General features: G+C 43.3%; 1 pseudogene; it reads right to left on the bottom strand.

Annotated features, from left to right (window-relative positions):
* Positions 1 to 4,742: 4,742 nt before the first annotated feature.
* The window catches only part of LOC121838813, a 46,503-nt pseudogene continuing 33,124 nt past the window's right edge, over positions 4,743 to 18,121 (bottom strand).

Here is an 18,121-nt window from a genome sequence, read left to right on the forward strand (position 1 = left end):
CAAATCTAATTAGATTTGTAGAACACTTTTTTGGTTACTACAGGATTCCATATGTGTTATTTCATAGTTTTGATGTCTTCACTGTTATTCAACATTTTTGAAAATAGTACAAATGAAAGAAAAACCCTTGAATGAGTAGGTGTCCAAACTATTGACTGGTACTGTATATACACTTTTAACATAATGCTACTTTGACAGTTAAACTAAGGCCATGAGTCATTTATAAATTATATTCTTCAAGAATAAATGGGCATATATTATTAATTTACAAGTCCAAAAATGGATGTAGCAACTAAAGGATTCTAGCTTTAATTTAAAGATCTTCCCCTTTTTGAAAATGTTGCCTAAAATGACATACCCAAATCTAACTGCCTGTAGCTCAGGCCCTGAAGCAAGGATATGCATATTCTTGGCACCATTTGAAAATAAACACTTTGAAGTTTGTGGAAAAGTGAAAGGAATGTAGGAGAATATAACACAATAGATCTGGTAAAAGAAAAGAAACAACGTTATTTTGTATTTTTTTTGTACCATCATCTTTGAAATGCAAGAGAAAGGCCATAATGTATTATTCCAGCCCGGGTGCAATTTAGATTTTGGCCACTAGATGGGAACAGTGTATGTGCAAAGTTTTAGACTGATACAGTGAACCATTGCATTTTTTGTTCAAAATGTTGTATCAAGACTGCCCCAATGTGCCTAATTTGTTCATTAACAACTTTTCATGTTCAAAATTGTGCACTCTCCTCAAACAATAGCATGGCATTATTTCACTGTAATAGCTACTGTAAATTGGACAGTGCAGTTAGATTAACAAGAATTTAAACTTTCTGACAATATCCGATATGTCTATGTCCTGGGAAATGTTCTTGTAGCGTACAACCTCATGCTAATCGCATTAGCCTACGTTAGCTCAACCATCCCATGGACGGGACACCGATCTCGAAGAAGATTTATTTAACAATTCACTGATTACCTATTTATATCTGCTGAAATTTGAATTGAAAATGATTACACTGCAAATAATTTTTCCACAAAAAAATAGGGCAACTATGGGCTTTGGTCAACAGTAGTGCACCCTATTCCCCATTGGCCCTGGTAAAAAGTAGTGGACCCTATCCCCCATTGGCCCTGGTCAAAAGTAGTGCACCCTATTCCCCATTGGCCCGGATCAAAAGTAGTGCACCCTATTCCTCATTGGCCCTGGTCAAAAGTAGTGCACCCTATTCCCAATTGGCCCTGGTCAAAAGTAGTGCACCCTATCCCCCATTGGCCCTGGTCAAAAGTAGTGCACTACATCTGAAATGGGGTGCTATTTGGGACGGAGCCTTACATCCACATATCAATCAATGCTGTATACTGTTTTTTGTGTGTTTTTTTTACATTGAGGTGAATCAATGTCCTCATTATATCTCATCCACATTAACTGAGAATTACAAAACACAACAGCACACAACAGCACCACTGCACCAGACTGGAATAGTTTTTCAGGAACAGTTTTATTCAAATGATGAGAATCTTGAGAGGACCAAACAGTTTGGCTTGTGCATTGTAACACAGAAACACCTTTGTTTTAACAATTGGGAGAAAAAAATACAAAATGATATGGTATGGTAAATGTGCATTACAAAAGCAGGAAATTATAACAAAAAATTAGCCAAATAATAAAAATAAACAACACATTCAAAATGTTCAATTGGTGTCCTGCAATGGCAAATGGCAAAAGGCTCACTGACTAACCTGCCACTGGCACAGGCTTTGAGAACACAGACAGAGGGAAAATAGCCCAATTTTTTCTTATATCCATCTATGAAAAATATGCGTTAACACTCAATAAAATTATCCTAAAAGAACAAAACAATAACAAATGTTTTAAAAGTCCCAAAGTTAACTTTGAAAGTCCCAAACTTTGAAGTTCTTTAAGGTGAAATCTCTTGAACAACAATCATATCGACAACTAAACGGAACAATTTTTTGACCTCTCAAGCTACTCTAAAAAAAAAATGGAACTTGGCACCACAAAGAATCGACTATAAAATGCCCTTTCCAGTGAATCAAAATCATAGAAACATATCACATTATGCAAATACTGTTATGTAAAAATAAAAAAATAAAAAATAAATACTAATGTATAAACAATGATGACTTTAAATTATTCTTTGGTTAAGATGAATTGCTTTTCAAAGATATAAAACTTGATTATGTTGCTCTTCACACAGTCATTATCGATTTGATAGTCACAATCCTTGTCGTATTGTCACACTGAAATATAGAATATAGTAATAGCCAGGTTAGAATACCGAATATCGTAGTTGCCAGGTTAGAATCTGGTTGATGGATGAAAAATCTCCCGAAAAAAAAAAAACATCATCCACCTACTATCACTGTTAATACACTGACTGGATTCTTTGGTCCTGTGTGAGTAGCAAATACTATCAGGGTTGTACTCAATTCCAGTCCAATTCAATCAATTCTGGAAGTTAACAAAAATTCTAAATGCCAACTTTGCTCATTGAAAAGGCATTGGAATTGGAATGTCAGTTTACTCCCATAATTGACATTTGAAATGGAACAGATCCCAACCCTGGCTTCAAATGACATCCTTCCAAGGATCAATCTGAAGTCCTCCCATCTGATCTATCTGAAGGACTCTTTGGCATCTGAAGGACTCTTTGCTTTTAGCATCCATGATCTAGATAGAAGGCATCTGATAGCACCCCACTGGGCACAGACGTCAGTTCAACGCCTAGTTTTGCATCTGGTTTACATCTGGTTTACATCTGGTTTAGTTGTCAACTAACATGAATTCAACATGAAATCAACAAACAAAAAAAGTTGCCATGTCATTGACTTCAGTTAAAAGCTGAAAAAATATGAAATTCTCTTTACAGCGATGACTTTTTTTTCAAATCCAATCCGTTTTTCACTTTGATTCAATGTTATCACATTGCATTCTTTGTTGTTGAAATTACGTGGAAACAACATTGATTGAATCAGTTTTTGCTCAGTGGGACATCTGTGTCACTGCTGCGTTTAGTATCAGTGATTTAGATAGAATGCAAACGGAGAACAATCGTCTGAAAGACAAAGAGTTAAAGCTTTCAACCAGATATAAAACTCATCTTGAAATGTACAATAAGAAATGCATTCAACTCAAAGAGGAATAGACATACACTCTTAGGAAAAAGGGTTCTTTGGCTGTCCTCATAGGTTAACCCTTTTTGGGGTTCCAGGTAGAACCCTTTGGGGTTCCAGGTAGAACCCTTTTGGGTTCTGTGTAGAACCCTTTTGGGTTCTGTGTAGAACCCTTTTGGGTTCTGTGTAGAACTCTGTGGAAACGGTTGTACATGGATCGCATGATTTTGGCATAGTCTGTTTGCCTATTGCATGTAGAATTTGTTGTTGTTGTTGCTTTTGAGGTTTTGTTTACTTATAGGCGAACAACTCTTTCTTTGGATCTCTATATCTACGACCATCTGCAAAGCCCTTTTCCACGTTATAAGGCCATTTCTTTGGATCGCTATATCTACGACCATCTGCAAAGCCCTTTTCCACGTTATAAGGCCATTTCTTTGATCTCTATATCTACGACCATCTGCAAAGCCCTTTTCCACGTTATAAGGCCATTTCTTTGATCTCTATATCTACGACCATCTGCAAAGCCCTTTTCCACGTTATAAGGCCATTTCTTTGGATCTCTATATCTACGACCATCTGCAAAGCCCTTTTCCACGTTATAAGGCCATTTCTTTGGATCTCTATATCTACGACCATCTGCAAAGCCCTTTTCCTCGTTATAAGGCCATTTCTTTGGATCTCTATATCTACGACCATCTGCAAAGCCCTTTTCCACGTTATAAGGCCATTTCTTTGGATCTCTATATCTATGACCATCTGCAAAGCCCTTTTCCACGTTATAAGGCCATTTCTTTGGATCGCTATATCTACGACCATCTGCAAAGCCCTTTTCCACATTATAAGGCCATTTCTTTGGATCTCTATATCTACGACCATCTGCAAAGCCCTTTTCCACGTTATAAGGCCATTTCTTTGGATCGCTATATCTACGACCATCTGCAAAGCCCTTTTCCACGTTATAAGGCCATTTCTTTGGATCTCTATATCTACGACCATCTGCAAAGCCCTTTTCCACGTTATAAGGCCATTTCTTTGGATCTCTATATCTATGACCATCTGCAAAGCCCTTTTCCACGTTATAAGGCCATTTCTTTGGATCGCTATATCTACGACCATCTGCAAAGCCCTTTTCCACGTTATAAGGCCATTTCTTTGGATCTCTATATCTACGACCATCTGCAAAGCCCTTTTCCACGTTATAAGGCCATTTCTTTGGATCGCTATATCTACGACCATCTGCAAAGCCCTTTTCCACGTTATAAGGCCATTTCTTTGGATCTCTATATCTACGACCATCTGCAAAGCCCTTTTCCACGTTATAAGGCCATTTCTTTGGATCGCTATATCTACGACCATCTGCAAAGCCCTTTTCCACGTTATAAGGCCATTTCTTTGGATCGCTATATCTACGACCATCTGCAAAGCCCTTTTCCACGTTATAAGGCCATTTCTTTGGATCGCTATATCTACGACCATCTGCAAAGCCCTTTTCCACGTTATAAGGCCATTTCTTTTGATCTCTATATCTACGACCATCTGCAAAGCCCTTTTCCACATTATAAGGCCATTTTAAAGCTTTTAAGGTCGGGTGCACTGGAAATGCCAGTTAAATGTTTATTTTTGGTTACTTTATCTTACTCAAATAGTGAAGGATGATATCTAATGCACTTAAATAGTAGAAAAGACTCATCATTCAAAACTTAAAAGCTTTTCCAACCTTGTAAAAAAAAACAACTAATAATTAAAAAAGGAATTTTCACAAATCTTCAAAACAAATTAAGCCTAAATAATTCCTGCAGGATATTAATGCAGGTAAGAAGAAATGGCTTTTAAATGTTTTCAACTTCATTCCCTGAGTTATGGGGAAATATTGCACAATATACTGTTAAGATGAGGTAGTACTATATACAGTACTGCACAATATACCGTTAAGATGAGGTAGCACTATATGCAAATCAGAGTCACTGAGGTAGACAATCAGCAATGAGGGGTCACCAACTACACCCTCTACTTCAGAAGAAGAAATAAATCTATATTAACATATTAGAAAATGTATCACAAAAGCAATACATTTTTGTTTACATTCTTTTGAACATTCATTTTTGGTGTGAGCTTTGGTTTAGAACAGACATTAAGGACTCATTTCCCCCTGGACACAGATTAAGCCGGGTCCTGTACAAAGAAGCCACTTTGAATGGAGAATATCACTCAACATTTCAGGATACCATAACATACCTGTCACCAATCCAGGACAAGGCTTGATCTGTGTTTAAAAAAAAAAACAGCCCTAAAGACCGAACAGACACACAGATGAAAACCAGACAGACTGAAAATGAGCTCAAAATGAAACAGGAAAACAACAACATTCATTTAGACCTGAAGAAAACCCCTGTTTCCTCCTCAATCTTCAACTTCCTGATCCCTCTTCATAACTCCTCATATGTTCCATGCCCAAAGACCTGTTTTCAGGAGGCCAAGAAGGAGGGGGAAGTGGGCCGCTTCAGCTGTAGCTAAGTCACATTCAGGCTGGGTAGTCTATCGTCAGGAGGAGCCTGCTGACTGGACGGTGGCCTGGACAGGATAAGCAGCTTCCTCAGCCGAGAGGGAACAGGGACGTGACGACCACTGGACAGTGTCATGATCAGGCCGGTGGAGGCGATGGTGATGATGGTAAGGGTTGGGCTTGGTGTCGTCACCTCAGATTCCACTTTAAAACCAGGATTTCCTTCTTCCCCCACTTCTAAAACACTCTTCATCCTCTGGAGTTGAGCTGTCATCCAACTCTGACCGAAGGACGCCTGGAATTACGTCCCGAACGTATCTGTGGACGGGTTACTCATTCTCACTCTCGTGACCGGAGTCTGTCTCGTGGCTTCCTTCGCTGGTCTCAGTGGTCCCAGAGCTGCTTCCCCGACTGCTACCCACGGAGCGCTGTAAGCCCCCTAGTGGTCCAAACAGGATCTGCAGGCTGGAAGGCTGGAGGGGCGGAGCGTCTACCTTTTCCTCGTAACACAGCACGGTCTTCCCTGCCTCGTACAGACACACTCTGTTCTCAGCCTAGAGATAGAGGAGAGGAGGAGATTTTTTTGATATTTGTTTGTTTGTCATTGTATAACAATACTCCACTCTAAACTATACCGAACCAAAATATAAACACAACATGCAAAGTGTTGGTTCTATGTTTCACAAGCTGAAATAAAAGATCCCAGAAATGTTCCAGACGCACAAGCTTATTTCTCTCAAATGTTGTGCACAAATTTGTTTACATCCCTGTTACTGAGCATTTCTCCTTTACCAAGATAATCCATCCACCTGACAGATGTGGCATATCAAGAAGCTGAATAAACAGCATGATCATTACACAGGTGCACCTTGTGCTGGGGACAATAAAAGGCCACTCTTAACATGTTCAGTTTGTCACACAACATAATGCCACAGATGTCTAAAGTTTTGAGAGAGCATGCAATTGGCATGTTGACTGCAGGAATGTCCACCAGAGCTGTTGCCAGAGAATTTAATATTAATTTCTCTACCATAAACTGCCTCCAACGTCATTTTAGAGAATTTGGCAGCCGCAGACCAAGTGTAAGCACGCCAGCCCAGGACCTCCACATCCTGCGGGATCGTCTGAGACCAGCCACCCTTGACAGCTGATGAAACTGAGGAGTATATCTATCTGTAATAAAGCCCTTTTGTGAGGAAAAACTCATTCTGATTGGCTATGCCCTCCCAGGCCCACCCATGCCCAGTCATGTGAAATCCATAGATTAGGGCCTAATGAATTTATTTCAATTGACTGATTTCCTCATATGAACTATAACTTAGTAAAATTGTTGAAACAGTTGCATGTTGCATTTTGAAAAAAATATTTTGGATCAGTATTGATGTTGAGGATAGGCTCTCTAATAGCATCAAGTTCCCGTCTGAAGATTTTACCTGGCTTGTATTTGTATTACGTCTCTCCCTCTTGAAGAATTGCCATCTCTTACTGCGGTTGCTGCCATTGACTGGACCTGTTCTACTAATCACCAGGTTAGAACCACCCTGAAACAGAGATATTACAAACAGATAGAGAGGTCTGTTGCTGGTTGCTAAAAAGACATTGACAACCAGCATAAAACCTTATCATGGCATCATAAAGGTTGTCATAGTGATGTCTTAAATACATTCTCATACCACTCATGGCCTGAGTCTGTGGAGCCATGTCTCACCTTGGCATCAATGAAGTGTTGTGCCATCACAGGCATCAGGGCCTCTATGTTGTCAGCCTGGTGGTCATTGGCCAGGGCCAAACCAGCATGTGGACCATGCGGTCTCTCACCGTTCACTACGTCCATGATCTTACAGATGGACGATTTCCTATTGGAGTAAAGCGTGGAAGTTAGTGGACAATATGAAATAATCTATTTGAAGAGAGGTCTTTCAAAAATGGCTGATGGAGTAAATGGAATATGAGAAGAAGAAGATTATTATAAAAGAAGAAGAAGATTACTATAAAAGAAGAAGATGATTACCATAAAAGAAGATGATTACCATAAAAGAAGAAGAAGATTACCATAAAAGAAGATGATTACCATAAAAGAAGAAGATGATTACCATAAAAGAAGAAGATGATTACCATAAAAGAAGAAGATGATTACCATAAAAGAATGCCCTGAATATATTCCTGAATATATTCTACCATGCCCAGAAATCTGCTCCTTTTATTCTCTGTTCCCAACGCTCTAGGCGACCAGTTTTGATAGCCTTTAGCCGCACCCTCATTCTACTCCTCCTCTGTTCCGCGGGTGATGTGGAGGTAAACCCAGGCCTTGCATGTCCCCAGGCACCCTCATTTGTTGACTTCTGTGATCGAAAAAGCCTTGGTTTCATGCATGTCAACATCAGAAGCCTCCTCCCTAAGTTTGTTTTACTCACTGCTCTAGCACACTCTGCTAACCCTGATGTCCTTGCTGTGTCTGAATCCTGGCTCAGGAAGGCCACCAAAAATTCAGAGATCTCCATACCCAACTATAACATCTTCCGTCAAGATAGAACTGCCAAAGGGGGAGGAGTTGCAGTTTACTGCAGAGAGAGCCTGCAAAGTAATGTCATACTTTCCAGGTCCATACCCAAACAGTTCGAACTACTAATTTTGAAAATTACTCTTTCCAGAAATAAGTCTCTCACTGTTGCCGCCTGCTACCGACCCCCCTCAGCTCCCAGCTGTGCCCTGGACACCATTTGTGAATTGATCGCCCCCCATCTAGCTTCAGAGTTTGTTCTGTTAGGTGACCTAAACTGGGATATGCTTAACACCTCGGCAGTCCTACAATCTAAGCTAGATGCCCTCAATCTCACACAAATCATCAAGGAACCCACCAGGTACAACCTTAAATCTGTAAACAAGGGCACCCTCATAGACGTCATCCTGACCAACTGGCCCTCTAAATACACCTCTGCTGTCTTCAACCATGTTCTCAGCGATCACTGCCTCATTGCCTGTATCCACTACGGAGCCGCTGTCAAACGACCACCCCTCATCACTGTCAAACGCTCCCTAAAACACTTCTGTGAGCAGGCCTTTCTAATCGACCTGGCCCGGGTATCCTGGAAGGACATTGACCTCATCCCGTCAGTTGAGGATGCCTGGTCATTCTTTAAAAGTAACTTCCTCACCATTTTAGATAAGCATGCTCCGTTCAAAAAATGCAGAACTAAGAACAGATACAGCCCTTGGTTCACTCCAGACCTAACTGCCCTCGACCAGCACAAAAATATCCTGTGGCGGACTGCAATAGCATCGAATAGTCCCTGCGATATGCAACTGTTCAGGGAAGTCAGGAACCAATACACGCAGTCAGTCAGGAAAGCTAAGGCCAGCTTCTTCAGGCAGAAGTTTGCATCCTGTAGCTCCAACTCCAAAAAGTTCTGGGACACTGTGAAGTCCATGGAGAACAAGAGCACCTCCTCCCAGCTGCCCACTGCACTGAGGCTAGGTAACACGGTCACCACCGATAAATCCATGATTATTGAAAACTTCAACAAGCATTTCTCAACAGCTGGCCATGCCTTCCGCCTGGCTACTCCAACCTCAGCCAACAGCTTTGCACCCCCCGCAGCTACTTGCCGAAGCCTCTCCAGGTTCTCCTTTACCCAAATCCAGATAGCAGATGTTCTGAAAGAGCTGCAAAACCTGGACCCGTACAAATCAGCTGGGCTTGACAATCTGGACCCTCCATTTCTGAAACTATCCGCCGCCATTGTCGCAACCCCTATTACCAGCCTGTTCAACCTCTCATATCGTCTGAGATCCCCAAGGATTGGAAAGCTGCCTCAGTCATCCCCCTCTTCAAAGGGGGAGACACCCTGGACCCAAACTGTTACAGACCTATATCCATCCTGCCCTGCCTATCTAAGGTCTTCGAAAGCCAAGTCAACAAACAGGTCACTGACCATCTCGAATCCCACCGTACCTTCTCCGCTGTGCAATCGGGTTTCCGAGCCGGTCACGGGTGCACCTCAGCCAGCCTCAAGGTACTAAACGACATCATAACTGCCATCGATAAAAGACAGTACTGTGCAGCCGTCTTCATCGACCTTGCCAAGGCGTTTGACTCTGTCAATCACCATATTCTTATCGGCAGACTCAGTAGCCTCGGTTTTTCGGGTGACTGCCTTGCCTGGTTCACCAATTACTTTGCAGACAGAGTTCAGTGTGTCAAATCGGAGGGCATGCTGTCCGGTCCTCTGGCAGTCTCTATGGGGGTGCCACAGGGTTCAATCCTCGGGCCGACTCTTTTCTCTGTATATATCAATGATGTTGCTCTTGCTGCGGGCGATTCCCTGATCCACCTCTACGCAGACGACACCATTCTATATACTTCCGGCCCGTCCTTGGACACTGTGCTATCTAACCTCCAAACGAGCTTCAATGCCATGCAACACTCCTTCCGTGGCCTCAAACTGCTCTTAAACGCTAGTAAAACCAAATGCATGCTTTTCAACCGTTCTCTGCCTGCACCCGCACGCATGACCAGCATCACCACCCTGCTGGATGGTTCCGACCTTGAATATGTGGACATCTATAAGTACCTAGGTGTCTGGCTAGACTGTAAACTCTCCTTCCAGACTCATATCAAACATCTCCAATCGAAAATCAAATCAAGAATCGGCTTTATATTCCGCAACAAAGCCTCCTTCACTCACGCCGCCAAACTTACCCTAGTAAAACTGACTATCCTACCGATCCTCGACTTCGGCGATGTCACCTACAAAATTGCTTCCAACACTCTACTCAGCAAACTGGATGCAGTTTATCACAGTGCCATACGTTTTGTCACTAAAGCACCTTATACCACCCACCACTGCGACTTGTATGCTCTAGTCGGCTGGCCCTCGCTACATATTCGTCACCAGACCCACTGGCTCCAGGTCATCTACAAGTCCATGCTAGGTAAAGCTCCGCCTTATCTCAGTTCACTGGTCACGATGGCAACACCCATCCGTAGCACGCGCTCCAGCAGGTGTATCTCACTGATCATCCCTAAAGCCAACACCTCATTTGGCCGCCTTTCGTTCCAGTTCTCTGCTGCCTGTGACTGGAACGAATTGCAAAAATCGCTGAAGTTGGAGACTTTTATCTCCCTCACCAACTTCAAACATCTGCTGTCTGAGCAGTTAACCGATCGCTGCAGCTGTACATAGTCTATCGGTAAATAGCCCACCCATTTTTACCTACCTCATCCCCATACTGTTTTTATTTATTTACTTTTCTGCTCTTTTGCACACCAATATCTCTACCTGTACATGACCATCTGATCATTTATCACTCCAGTGTTATTAATCTGCAAAATTGTAATTATTCGCCTACCTCCTCATGCCTTTTGCACACAATGTATATAGACTCCCCTTTTTTTTCCTACTGTGTTATTGACTTGTTAATTGTTTACTCCATGTGTAACTCTGTGTTGTCTGTTCACACTGCTATGCTTTATCTTGGCCAGGTCGCAGTTGCAAATGAGAACTTGTTCTCAACTAGCCTAACTGGTTAAATAAAGGTGTTCTCAACTAGCCTAACTGGTTAAATAAAGGTGTTCTCAACTAGCCTACCTGGTTAAATAAAGGTGTTCTCAACTAGCCTACCTGGTTAAATAAAGGTGTTCTCAACTAGCCTAACTGGTTAAATAAAGGTGTTCTCAACTAGCCTAACTGGTTAAATAAAGGTGTTCTCAACTAGCCTAACTGGTTAAATAAAGGTGTTCTCAACTAGCCTAACTGGTTAAATAAAGGTGTTCTCAACTAGCCTAACTGGTTAAATAAAGGTGTTCTCAACTAGCCTAACTGGTTAAATAAAGGTGTTCTCAACTAGCCTAACTGGTTAAATAAAGGTGTTCTCAACTAGCCTAACTGGTTAAATAAAGGTGTTCTCAACTAGCCTAACTGGTTAAATAAAGGTGTTCTCAACTAGCCTACCTGGTTAAATAAAGGTGTTCTCAACTAGCCTACCTGGTTAAATAAAGGTGTTCTCAACTAGCCTACCTGGTTAAATAAAGGTGTTCTCAACTAGCCTACCTGGTTAAATAAAGGTGTTCTCAACTAGCCTACCTGGTTAAATAAAGGTGTTCTCAACTAGCCTACCTGGTTAAATAAAGGTGTTCTCAACTAGCCTAACTGGTTAAATAAAGGTGTTCTCAACTAGCCTACCTGGTTAAATAAAGGTGTTCTCAACTAGCCTACCTGGTTAAATAAAGGTGTTCTCAACTAGCCTACCTGGTTAAATAAAGGTGTTCTCAACTAGCCTACCTGGTTAAATAAAGGTGTTCTCAACTAGCCTACCTGGTTAAATAAAGGTGTTCTCAACTAGCCTAACTGGTTAAATAAAGGTGTTCTCAACTAGCCTAACTGGTTAAATAAAGGTGTTCTCAACTAGCCTAACTAGCCTAACTGGTTAAATAAAGGTGTTCTCAACTAGCCTACCTGGTTAAATAAAGGTGTTCTCAACTAGCCTACCTGGTTAAATAAAGGTGTTCTCAACTAGCCTAACTGGTTAAATAAAGGTGTTCTCAACTAGCCTACCTGGTTAAATAAAGGTGAAATACAAAAAAAGAAGAAAAAAAAAGAAGATGATTACCATAAAAGAAGAAGAAGATTACTATAAAAGAAGAAAATTACAATAAATGAAGAAGATTAGTATAGATATGTACCTGGATCTGCCTTTGTTGATGAGGATGAGGGCACAGATGGCGATACAAGCCAGAGTGATGCAGACCCCCACCATGAGGCCTGTCATGGACTTCTGGTCCATGTGGTACTGGCCATCAGAGAACACTGGAGGAGACAAGCAACAGGCATACTGTTACACAGGAGAAATCATCTCACTTTGGGAAAGTACTATAGACTACTGGAACTATACAGCTGTTAGCTATACACCACTAACAGATCTAGGACCAGCCTATTAGCATTGAGACAAGACAAAATTATCATTTGCTTGTACTGGTTCATATATTGTACTGGTTCAGTTATTATGTCTCCAACATAACATTATGTCTCCAACAGCAGTATTATCAACATTCAAATATATCCCCAGTCCAACAACACTCCAAGGGAAAGGGGGATGCCTAGTCAGTTGTTCAATTGAATGCATTTAAACCGAAATGTGTCTTCCGGACTTAACCCAACCCCTCTGAAACACAGAGGAGCGGGGAGCTGCCTTAATCGATGTCATCGGCGCCCAGGGAGCAGTTGTTGTTGGGGGTTATAACTGCCTTGATCCATCTTGCCGGCTGGGGGATTCGAACCTGCAACCTTTCGTTTACTGGTCCAACGCTCTTAACTGCTAGGCTACCTGCTGCCCATGTAAGCATAGTAACCTGAAGTGTCTGAGGAGGATCCGCTGTCTGAATGCCTGGGGCTCTTCCCTCTGTGTCTAGGCCCGGGCCCCAGGGCCAGCTCCACAGTGGTAGAGAAGGGCCCGTCTCCCATCAGGTTGGAGGCAGATATCTTCACCAGGTAGACGTTACCAGGCTCCAGACGCTCCAGCAGGACCATGGTGTTACTTCCTGTAGGGGGAAAGACAGGACTGGTGTTAGAGTGCTGAATAGGATGAGGAAACGTTCCGTGTTGATTTAGTCGGTTCTTTTTACATCGTCTTTTCCAGCACGGTTACAGTAACCACGGTGGATGTGTAACCAGGGCAACCCATTTCAGCTCAGCTATGTCAAAAAGGGTTTAAGAGATGAGAGGTCAAAATCTAGCTGTCCATACTCCCTCTGCAGTATTTGCCAGTGTCCATACTCACCCTCCCTCTACAGTGTTTGCCAGTGTCCATACTCACCCTCCCTCTACAGTATTTGCCAGTGTCCATACTCACCCTCCCTCTACAGTGTTTGCTAGTGTCCATACTCACCCTTCCTCTGCATTATTTGCCAGTGTCCGGCCAGCCAGGCCCTCTGTGAGGCGTACAGGATGGTGTAGTGCGTCACTGCCAGGTTGTTCTCCTCTGGTTCCCTCCAGGAAACCAGGGCTGTGCCGTCCTCAATCAGAGACACCCTCACACCTTCAGGTGGACGACTGGGCGCTGATGAACAGAAAAGGGTCATTTTGAGTCTCTTTAGTTTAAAAGTATCTTGGTCCGTCATCTAGTACGGTCGACTTTGATAGGTGAGTGTTGTTGTGTGCAGAGGGGTCCTTGGTTGGAGCTCAGCTTGGGGTAGACTGGGAAGGAAGCTACTGTTGATGTCTAATTAATACAAAAAAAATACTTCTTCATGATCTATAGATAGAGGGCCCTTGTTACTCTGGTTACCTTGGTTACCCCTGGGGAGATGATAGTCAGAGAAAGATCAGAAGATGGTTTTTGTTCACCTGCAGGAAGGGTCCTCTGGTGGACAACAGAACTCCAGGGACTGGACAGCTGGTCGGCATGGAGACGCACCACTAACTCATAGCGTGTGTTGGGTTCCAGACCCTGTATCACCACATTCTGATTGGTACTGACGAGGACAATCATGACAGGTTAAAACCAACAACTGTGTCAAAAACAAATCTTGATTTTCAGTCTCTTAGAAACTAAGTGTAAAACTAAATTACCACATGTAATATAAATGTCCAATGATCTGAAAAATGACAATGGATAATAGCATAGTAGTAAAGTAATAATCTTACTATTAAAGTAGCAGTAATATATTCTTCTTCTACCTCAACAGACCACAGTATACAGGTATAAACATCTTGAACTTGAGCAGTGTCTTGAACTTGAGCAGTTCTGTTGCATGAACTCACGTCTGTATGTAGCGTATGGCTGATACGTTCATCAGGCCCACAGGTGTACAGCGAGCTGTGTAGCTAACAACCTTCCTAGAGGCGAAGGCAGGACGGCTCCAACGCAGGTACACCGCCGACGAGCTGTTAACCACCGCACTCACATGGTCCGGGGCTGGAGGCTGGGCCACCGGGTGATCTCGGATTGCTACAAGACGCACACACAGACGCACACATTTTTTAGTCACAACTAGAAAGGGTACATTTCCTGAAGAAAATGTGTGTGCTTGCTTCAAATCTAATCAAATCAAATGTTATTGGTCACATACACATGGTTAGCAGATGTTAATGCGAGTGTAGCGAAATGCTTGTGCTTCTAGTTCCGACAATGCAGTAATAACCAACGAGTAATCTAACCTTCAGCTGTCTAGTATTTTTTTATGGTAGTGGGAGATGTGTTAGAGGCCAATGTAGGCCAACAGAAGCTGAAACAGATCAATAGTAAGAATTGATCTGATTTCTTTGTGTACTTACATACACATCCTGGGGTGCTGAGAGTCTGGTCGGCCTGGTAACCATCTCCTACAAGGCTTAATGCCAACAGTTTCACCTGGTACCTCCGCCTTGGGTCTGGAAATCAATAAATTGTAGATTAATAAATAATATAAGTGTAAATAAATGTTCTGTTTATTGGTTTACCTAACGGAGGAGTAGATTACATCTATCATCCTAACGGAGGAGTAGATTACATCTATCATCCTAACGGAGGAGTAGATTACATCTATCATCCTAACGGAGGAGTAGATTACATCTATCATCCTAACGGAGGAGTAGATTACATCTATCATCCTAACGGAGGAGTAGATTACATCTATCATCCTAACGGAGGAGTAGATTACATCTATCATCCTAACGGAGGAGTAGATTACATCTATCATCCTAATGGAGGAGTAGATTACATCTATCATCCTAATGGAGGAGTAGATTACATCTATCATCCTAACGGAGGAGTAGATTACATCTATCATCCTAGTGGAGGAGTAGATTACATCTATCATCCTAGTGGAGGAGTAGATTACATCTATCATCCTAATGGAGGAGTAGATTACATCTCACAGTCCAGTGTTCCAATTTGTAAACAAGGCTGCATGGGATTTCTCTTAATGCGACTCTGTGCAGCCAATAGCAATGTCCGCTTTAGGTATAATGGAGGGAGCCGCTTGTGGATTTGACAGCTCTAATGCCGTTTCACCTCCGACCTCTATGCGGATATCGGCTAAAGCAGATCTGATTTCAAGTTTCCTTTTTCAGTTAAAGGACTAGTCTCCAACAGATTAGGATGACAGTTAAGCGCTGGAGGGTAATGTCAACGCCTTGGTTTCTGCTGTGTGTACCCTATTCACACAGAGAGGCTCTCCCGTGTGCCCCTTGACCCCAGTCTATCTATCATATCTTGTCGCAGAGAGGAGAGAGCTTTAGAATGAACCCACAGTCTGCCTGTCGACCTTCAGAAACAGAAGAGTTTCTACTGAACCCCGTAACAGACAGTGCTGACTGTCTCTCTTCATCCCCCAAAAAATGATCTACTGAAACATGGAGTCCTCGTGCTCTGCTAGATGAACTAGTGCTGACTTTCATCCATGCTGTAACTGCAAAGTCAACTCTTTACAGAGGAGAACATGGCCACTAGGCTGTGCTATACCATATAAACAGTAGAAACAGCAGCTGTGAAGAGGCCAGCTGAAAGAGGGGGAGGTGAAATTAGGTCTTTCTAGGACTGTTTTGTATATAGAACTATTTTAACTAGTTGTATATAACCACCATGGCTGGGGGCAGTTCCATTTCAATTAATTCATTTCAGGAAGTAAACTCAAATTCTCATTGAAAAGCATTGATGAAAATTGGGATTGGAATTTCTGTTTACTTTCTGACCCATCCTTTGCTAACCACATGAGTAGGATTCTGCAACAAATCAATTCAGAAAAATTATTGGTAGGAAATAGACAAAATACCAAACAAGGTTTATATAGTTACAACAAGTTAGTACCCTTTGGCTTAAAAATGTATTATTATTTTCTTTTTAACCTTTATTTAACTAGGCAAGTCAGTTAAGAACAAATTCTTATTTTCAATGACGGCCTAGGAACAGTGGTTTAACTGCCAGTTCAGGGGCAGAACGACAGATTTGTACCTCGTCAGCTCGGGGATTTGAACTTGCAACCTTTCGGTTACTAGTCCAACACTCTAACCACTAGGCTACCCTGCCACCCCTGTGCAATTTAATTTAGCGTCTTTCACTTTGAAACCCACCAACGTCATGGCCACCACCTCGTAAATAACGCTGTATTTAAGGGAGCATTAAGGATTTGTTTCAGGTCTCTTGGTGTGAAAGGTTAGGTTCTGGGTTTTGACCATTGGAGAGGGGTGGAGGGAGGTGGGTGTCCAGGTCCGTTGTGTGCTGGTGGGGAATGGTGGCCAGGGGGCTCGGCTGGGGCAGGGGGCCAGGGGGCTCGGTTGGGGCTGGGGGGCTCGGTTGGGGCAGGGGGCCAGGGGCTCGGCTGGGGCAAGGGGGCCAGGGGAGCATTCAGCTGCTGGGATCCAGGGCCCCTGGGACCGGGGGAGGGGTGACTAGGGTCAGGGGTCACAGAAGGAATCTGGGCTTCAGGATTGTGGGAGAGGAGAGGAGAAGAGAGGAGAAGAGAAGAAGAGAGGAGAAAAGAAAAGAGGAGGAGAGGATGGAGAGTGGAGAAAGGAGGAGTGGATGGAGAAAAGAGGAGAGGAGAAAAGAGAGGAGGAGAAAAGAGAGGAGTGGATGGAGAGAAGAGGATGTAGAGGAAAGGGGTGGAGAGAAGGGCCCCTTTGTTTCAACTCCTCAGTTACTTCTGTTCCACCTGGCTGCCCCCTCCACCCTTCTACCTACCCTCCACCTGGCTGCCCCCTCCACCCTTCTACCTACCCTCCACCTGGCTGCCCCCTCCACCCCTCCACCCTTCTACCTACCCTCCTCCTGGCTGCCCCTCCAACCTTACCCTCCACCTACCCTTCTCCACCTGGCTATCCCCTCCACCCTTCTACCCTCCACCTGGCTATCCCCCTCCACCCTTCTACCCTCCACCTGGCTATCCCCTCCACCCTTCTACCCTCCACCTGGCTATCCCCTCCACCCTTCTACCCTCCACCTGGCTATCCCCTCCACCCTTCTACCCTCCACCTGGCTATCCCCTCCACCCTTCTACCCTCCACCTGGCTATCCCCTCACCCTTCTACCCTCCACCTGGCTACCTTCTCCCTGGCCACCCTCCACCCTCCACCTGGCTATTCCTCCACCCTTCTACCCTCCATCTGGCTGCCCCCTCCACCCTTCTGTCTACCTTTCAACTTGCAGACATATAGGCTAGGCCTGGAGGAAGGCTGAGACACAAGTAAGAATAGAATGCAGACAGTTGCCCAGTATGTAATCTTAACTCATCATGATTCATATAACGTTTGATTCCTATCACGTTTCTGTCACGCCCTGACCTTAGAGAGACGTTGTATTTCTCTATTTGGTTAGGTCAGGGTGTGATGTGGGGTGGGCATTCTGTTTTTCTATGATTTTGTATTTCTATGTTTTGGCCGGGTATGGTTCTCAATCAGGGACAGCTGTCTATTGTTGTCTCTGATTGGGAACCATACTTAGGCAGCCCTTTTCCCACCTGTCTTTGTGGGAAGTTGACTTTGTTTGTGGCACATAGCCCTTAAG

Source organism: Oncorhynchus tshawytscha, linkage group LG01, assembly GCF_018296145.1.
Source record: "Oncorhynchus tshawytscha isolate Ot180627B linkage group LG01, Otsh_v2.0, whole genome shotgun sequence".
Classification (NCBI taxonomy): Eukaryota; Metazoa; Chordata; class Actinopteri; order Salmoniformes; family Salmonidae; genus Oncorhynchus; species Oncorhynchus tshawytscha.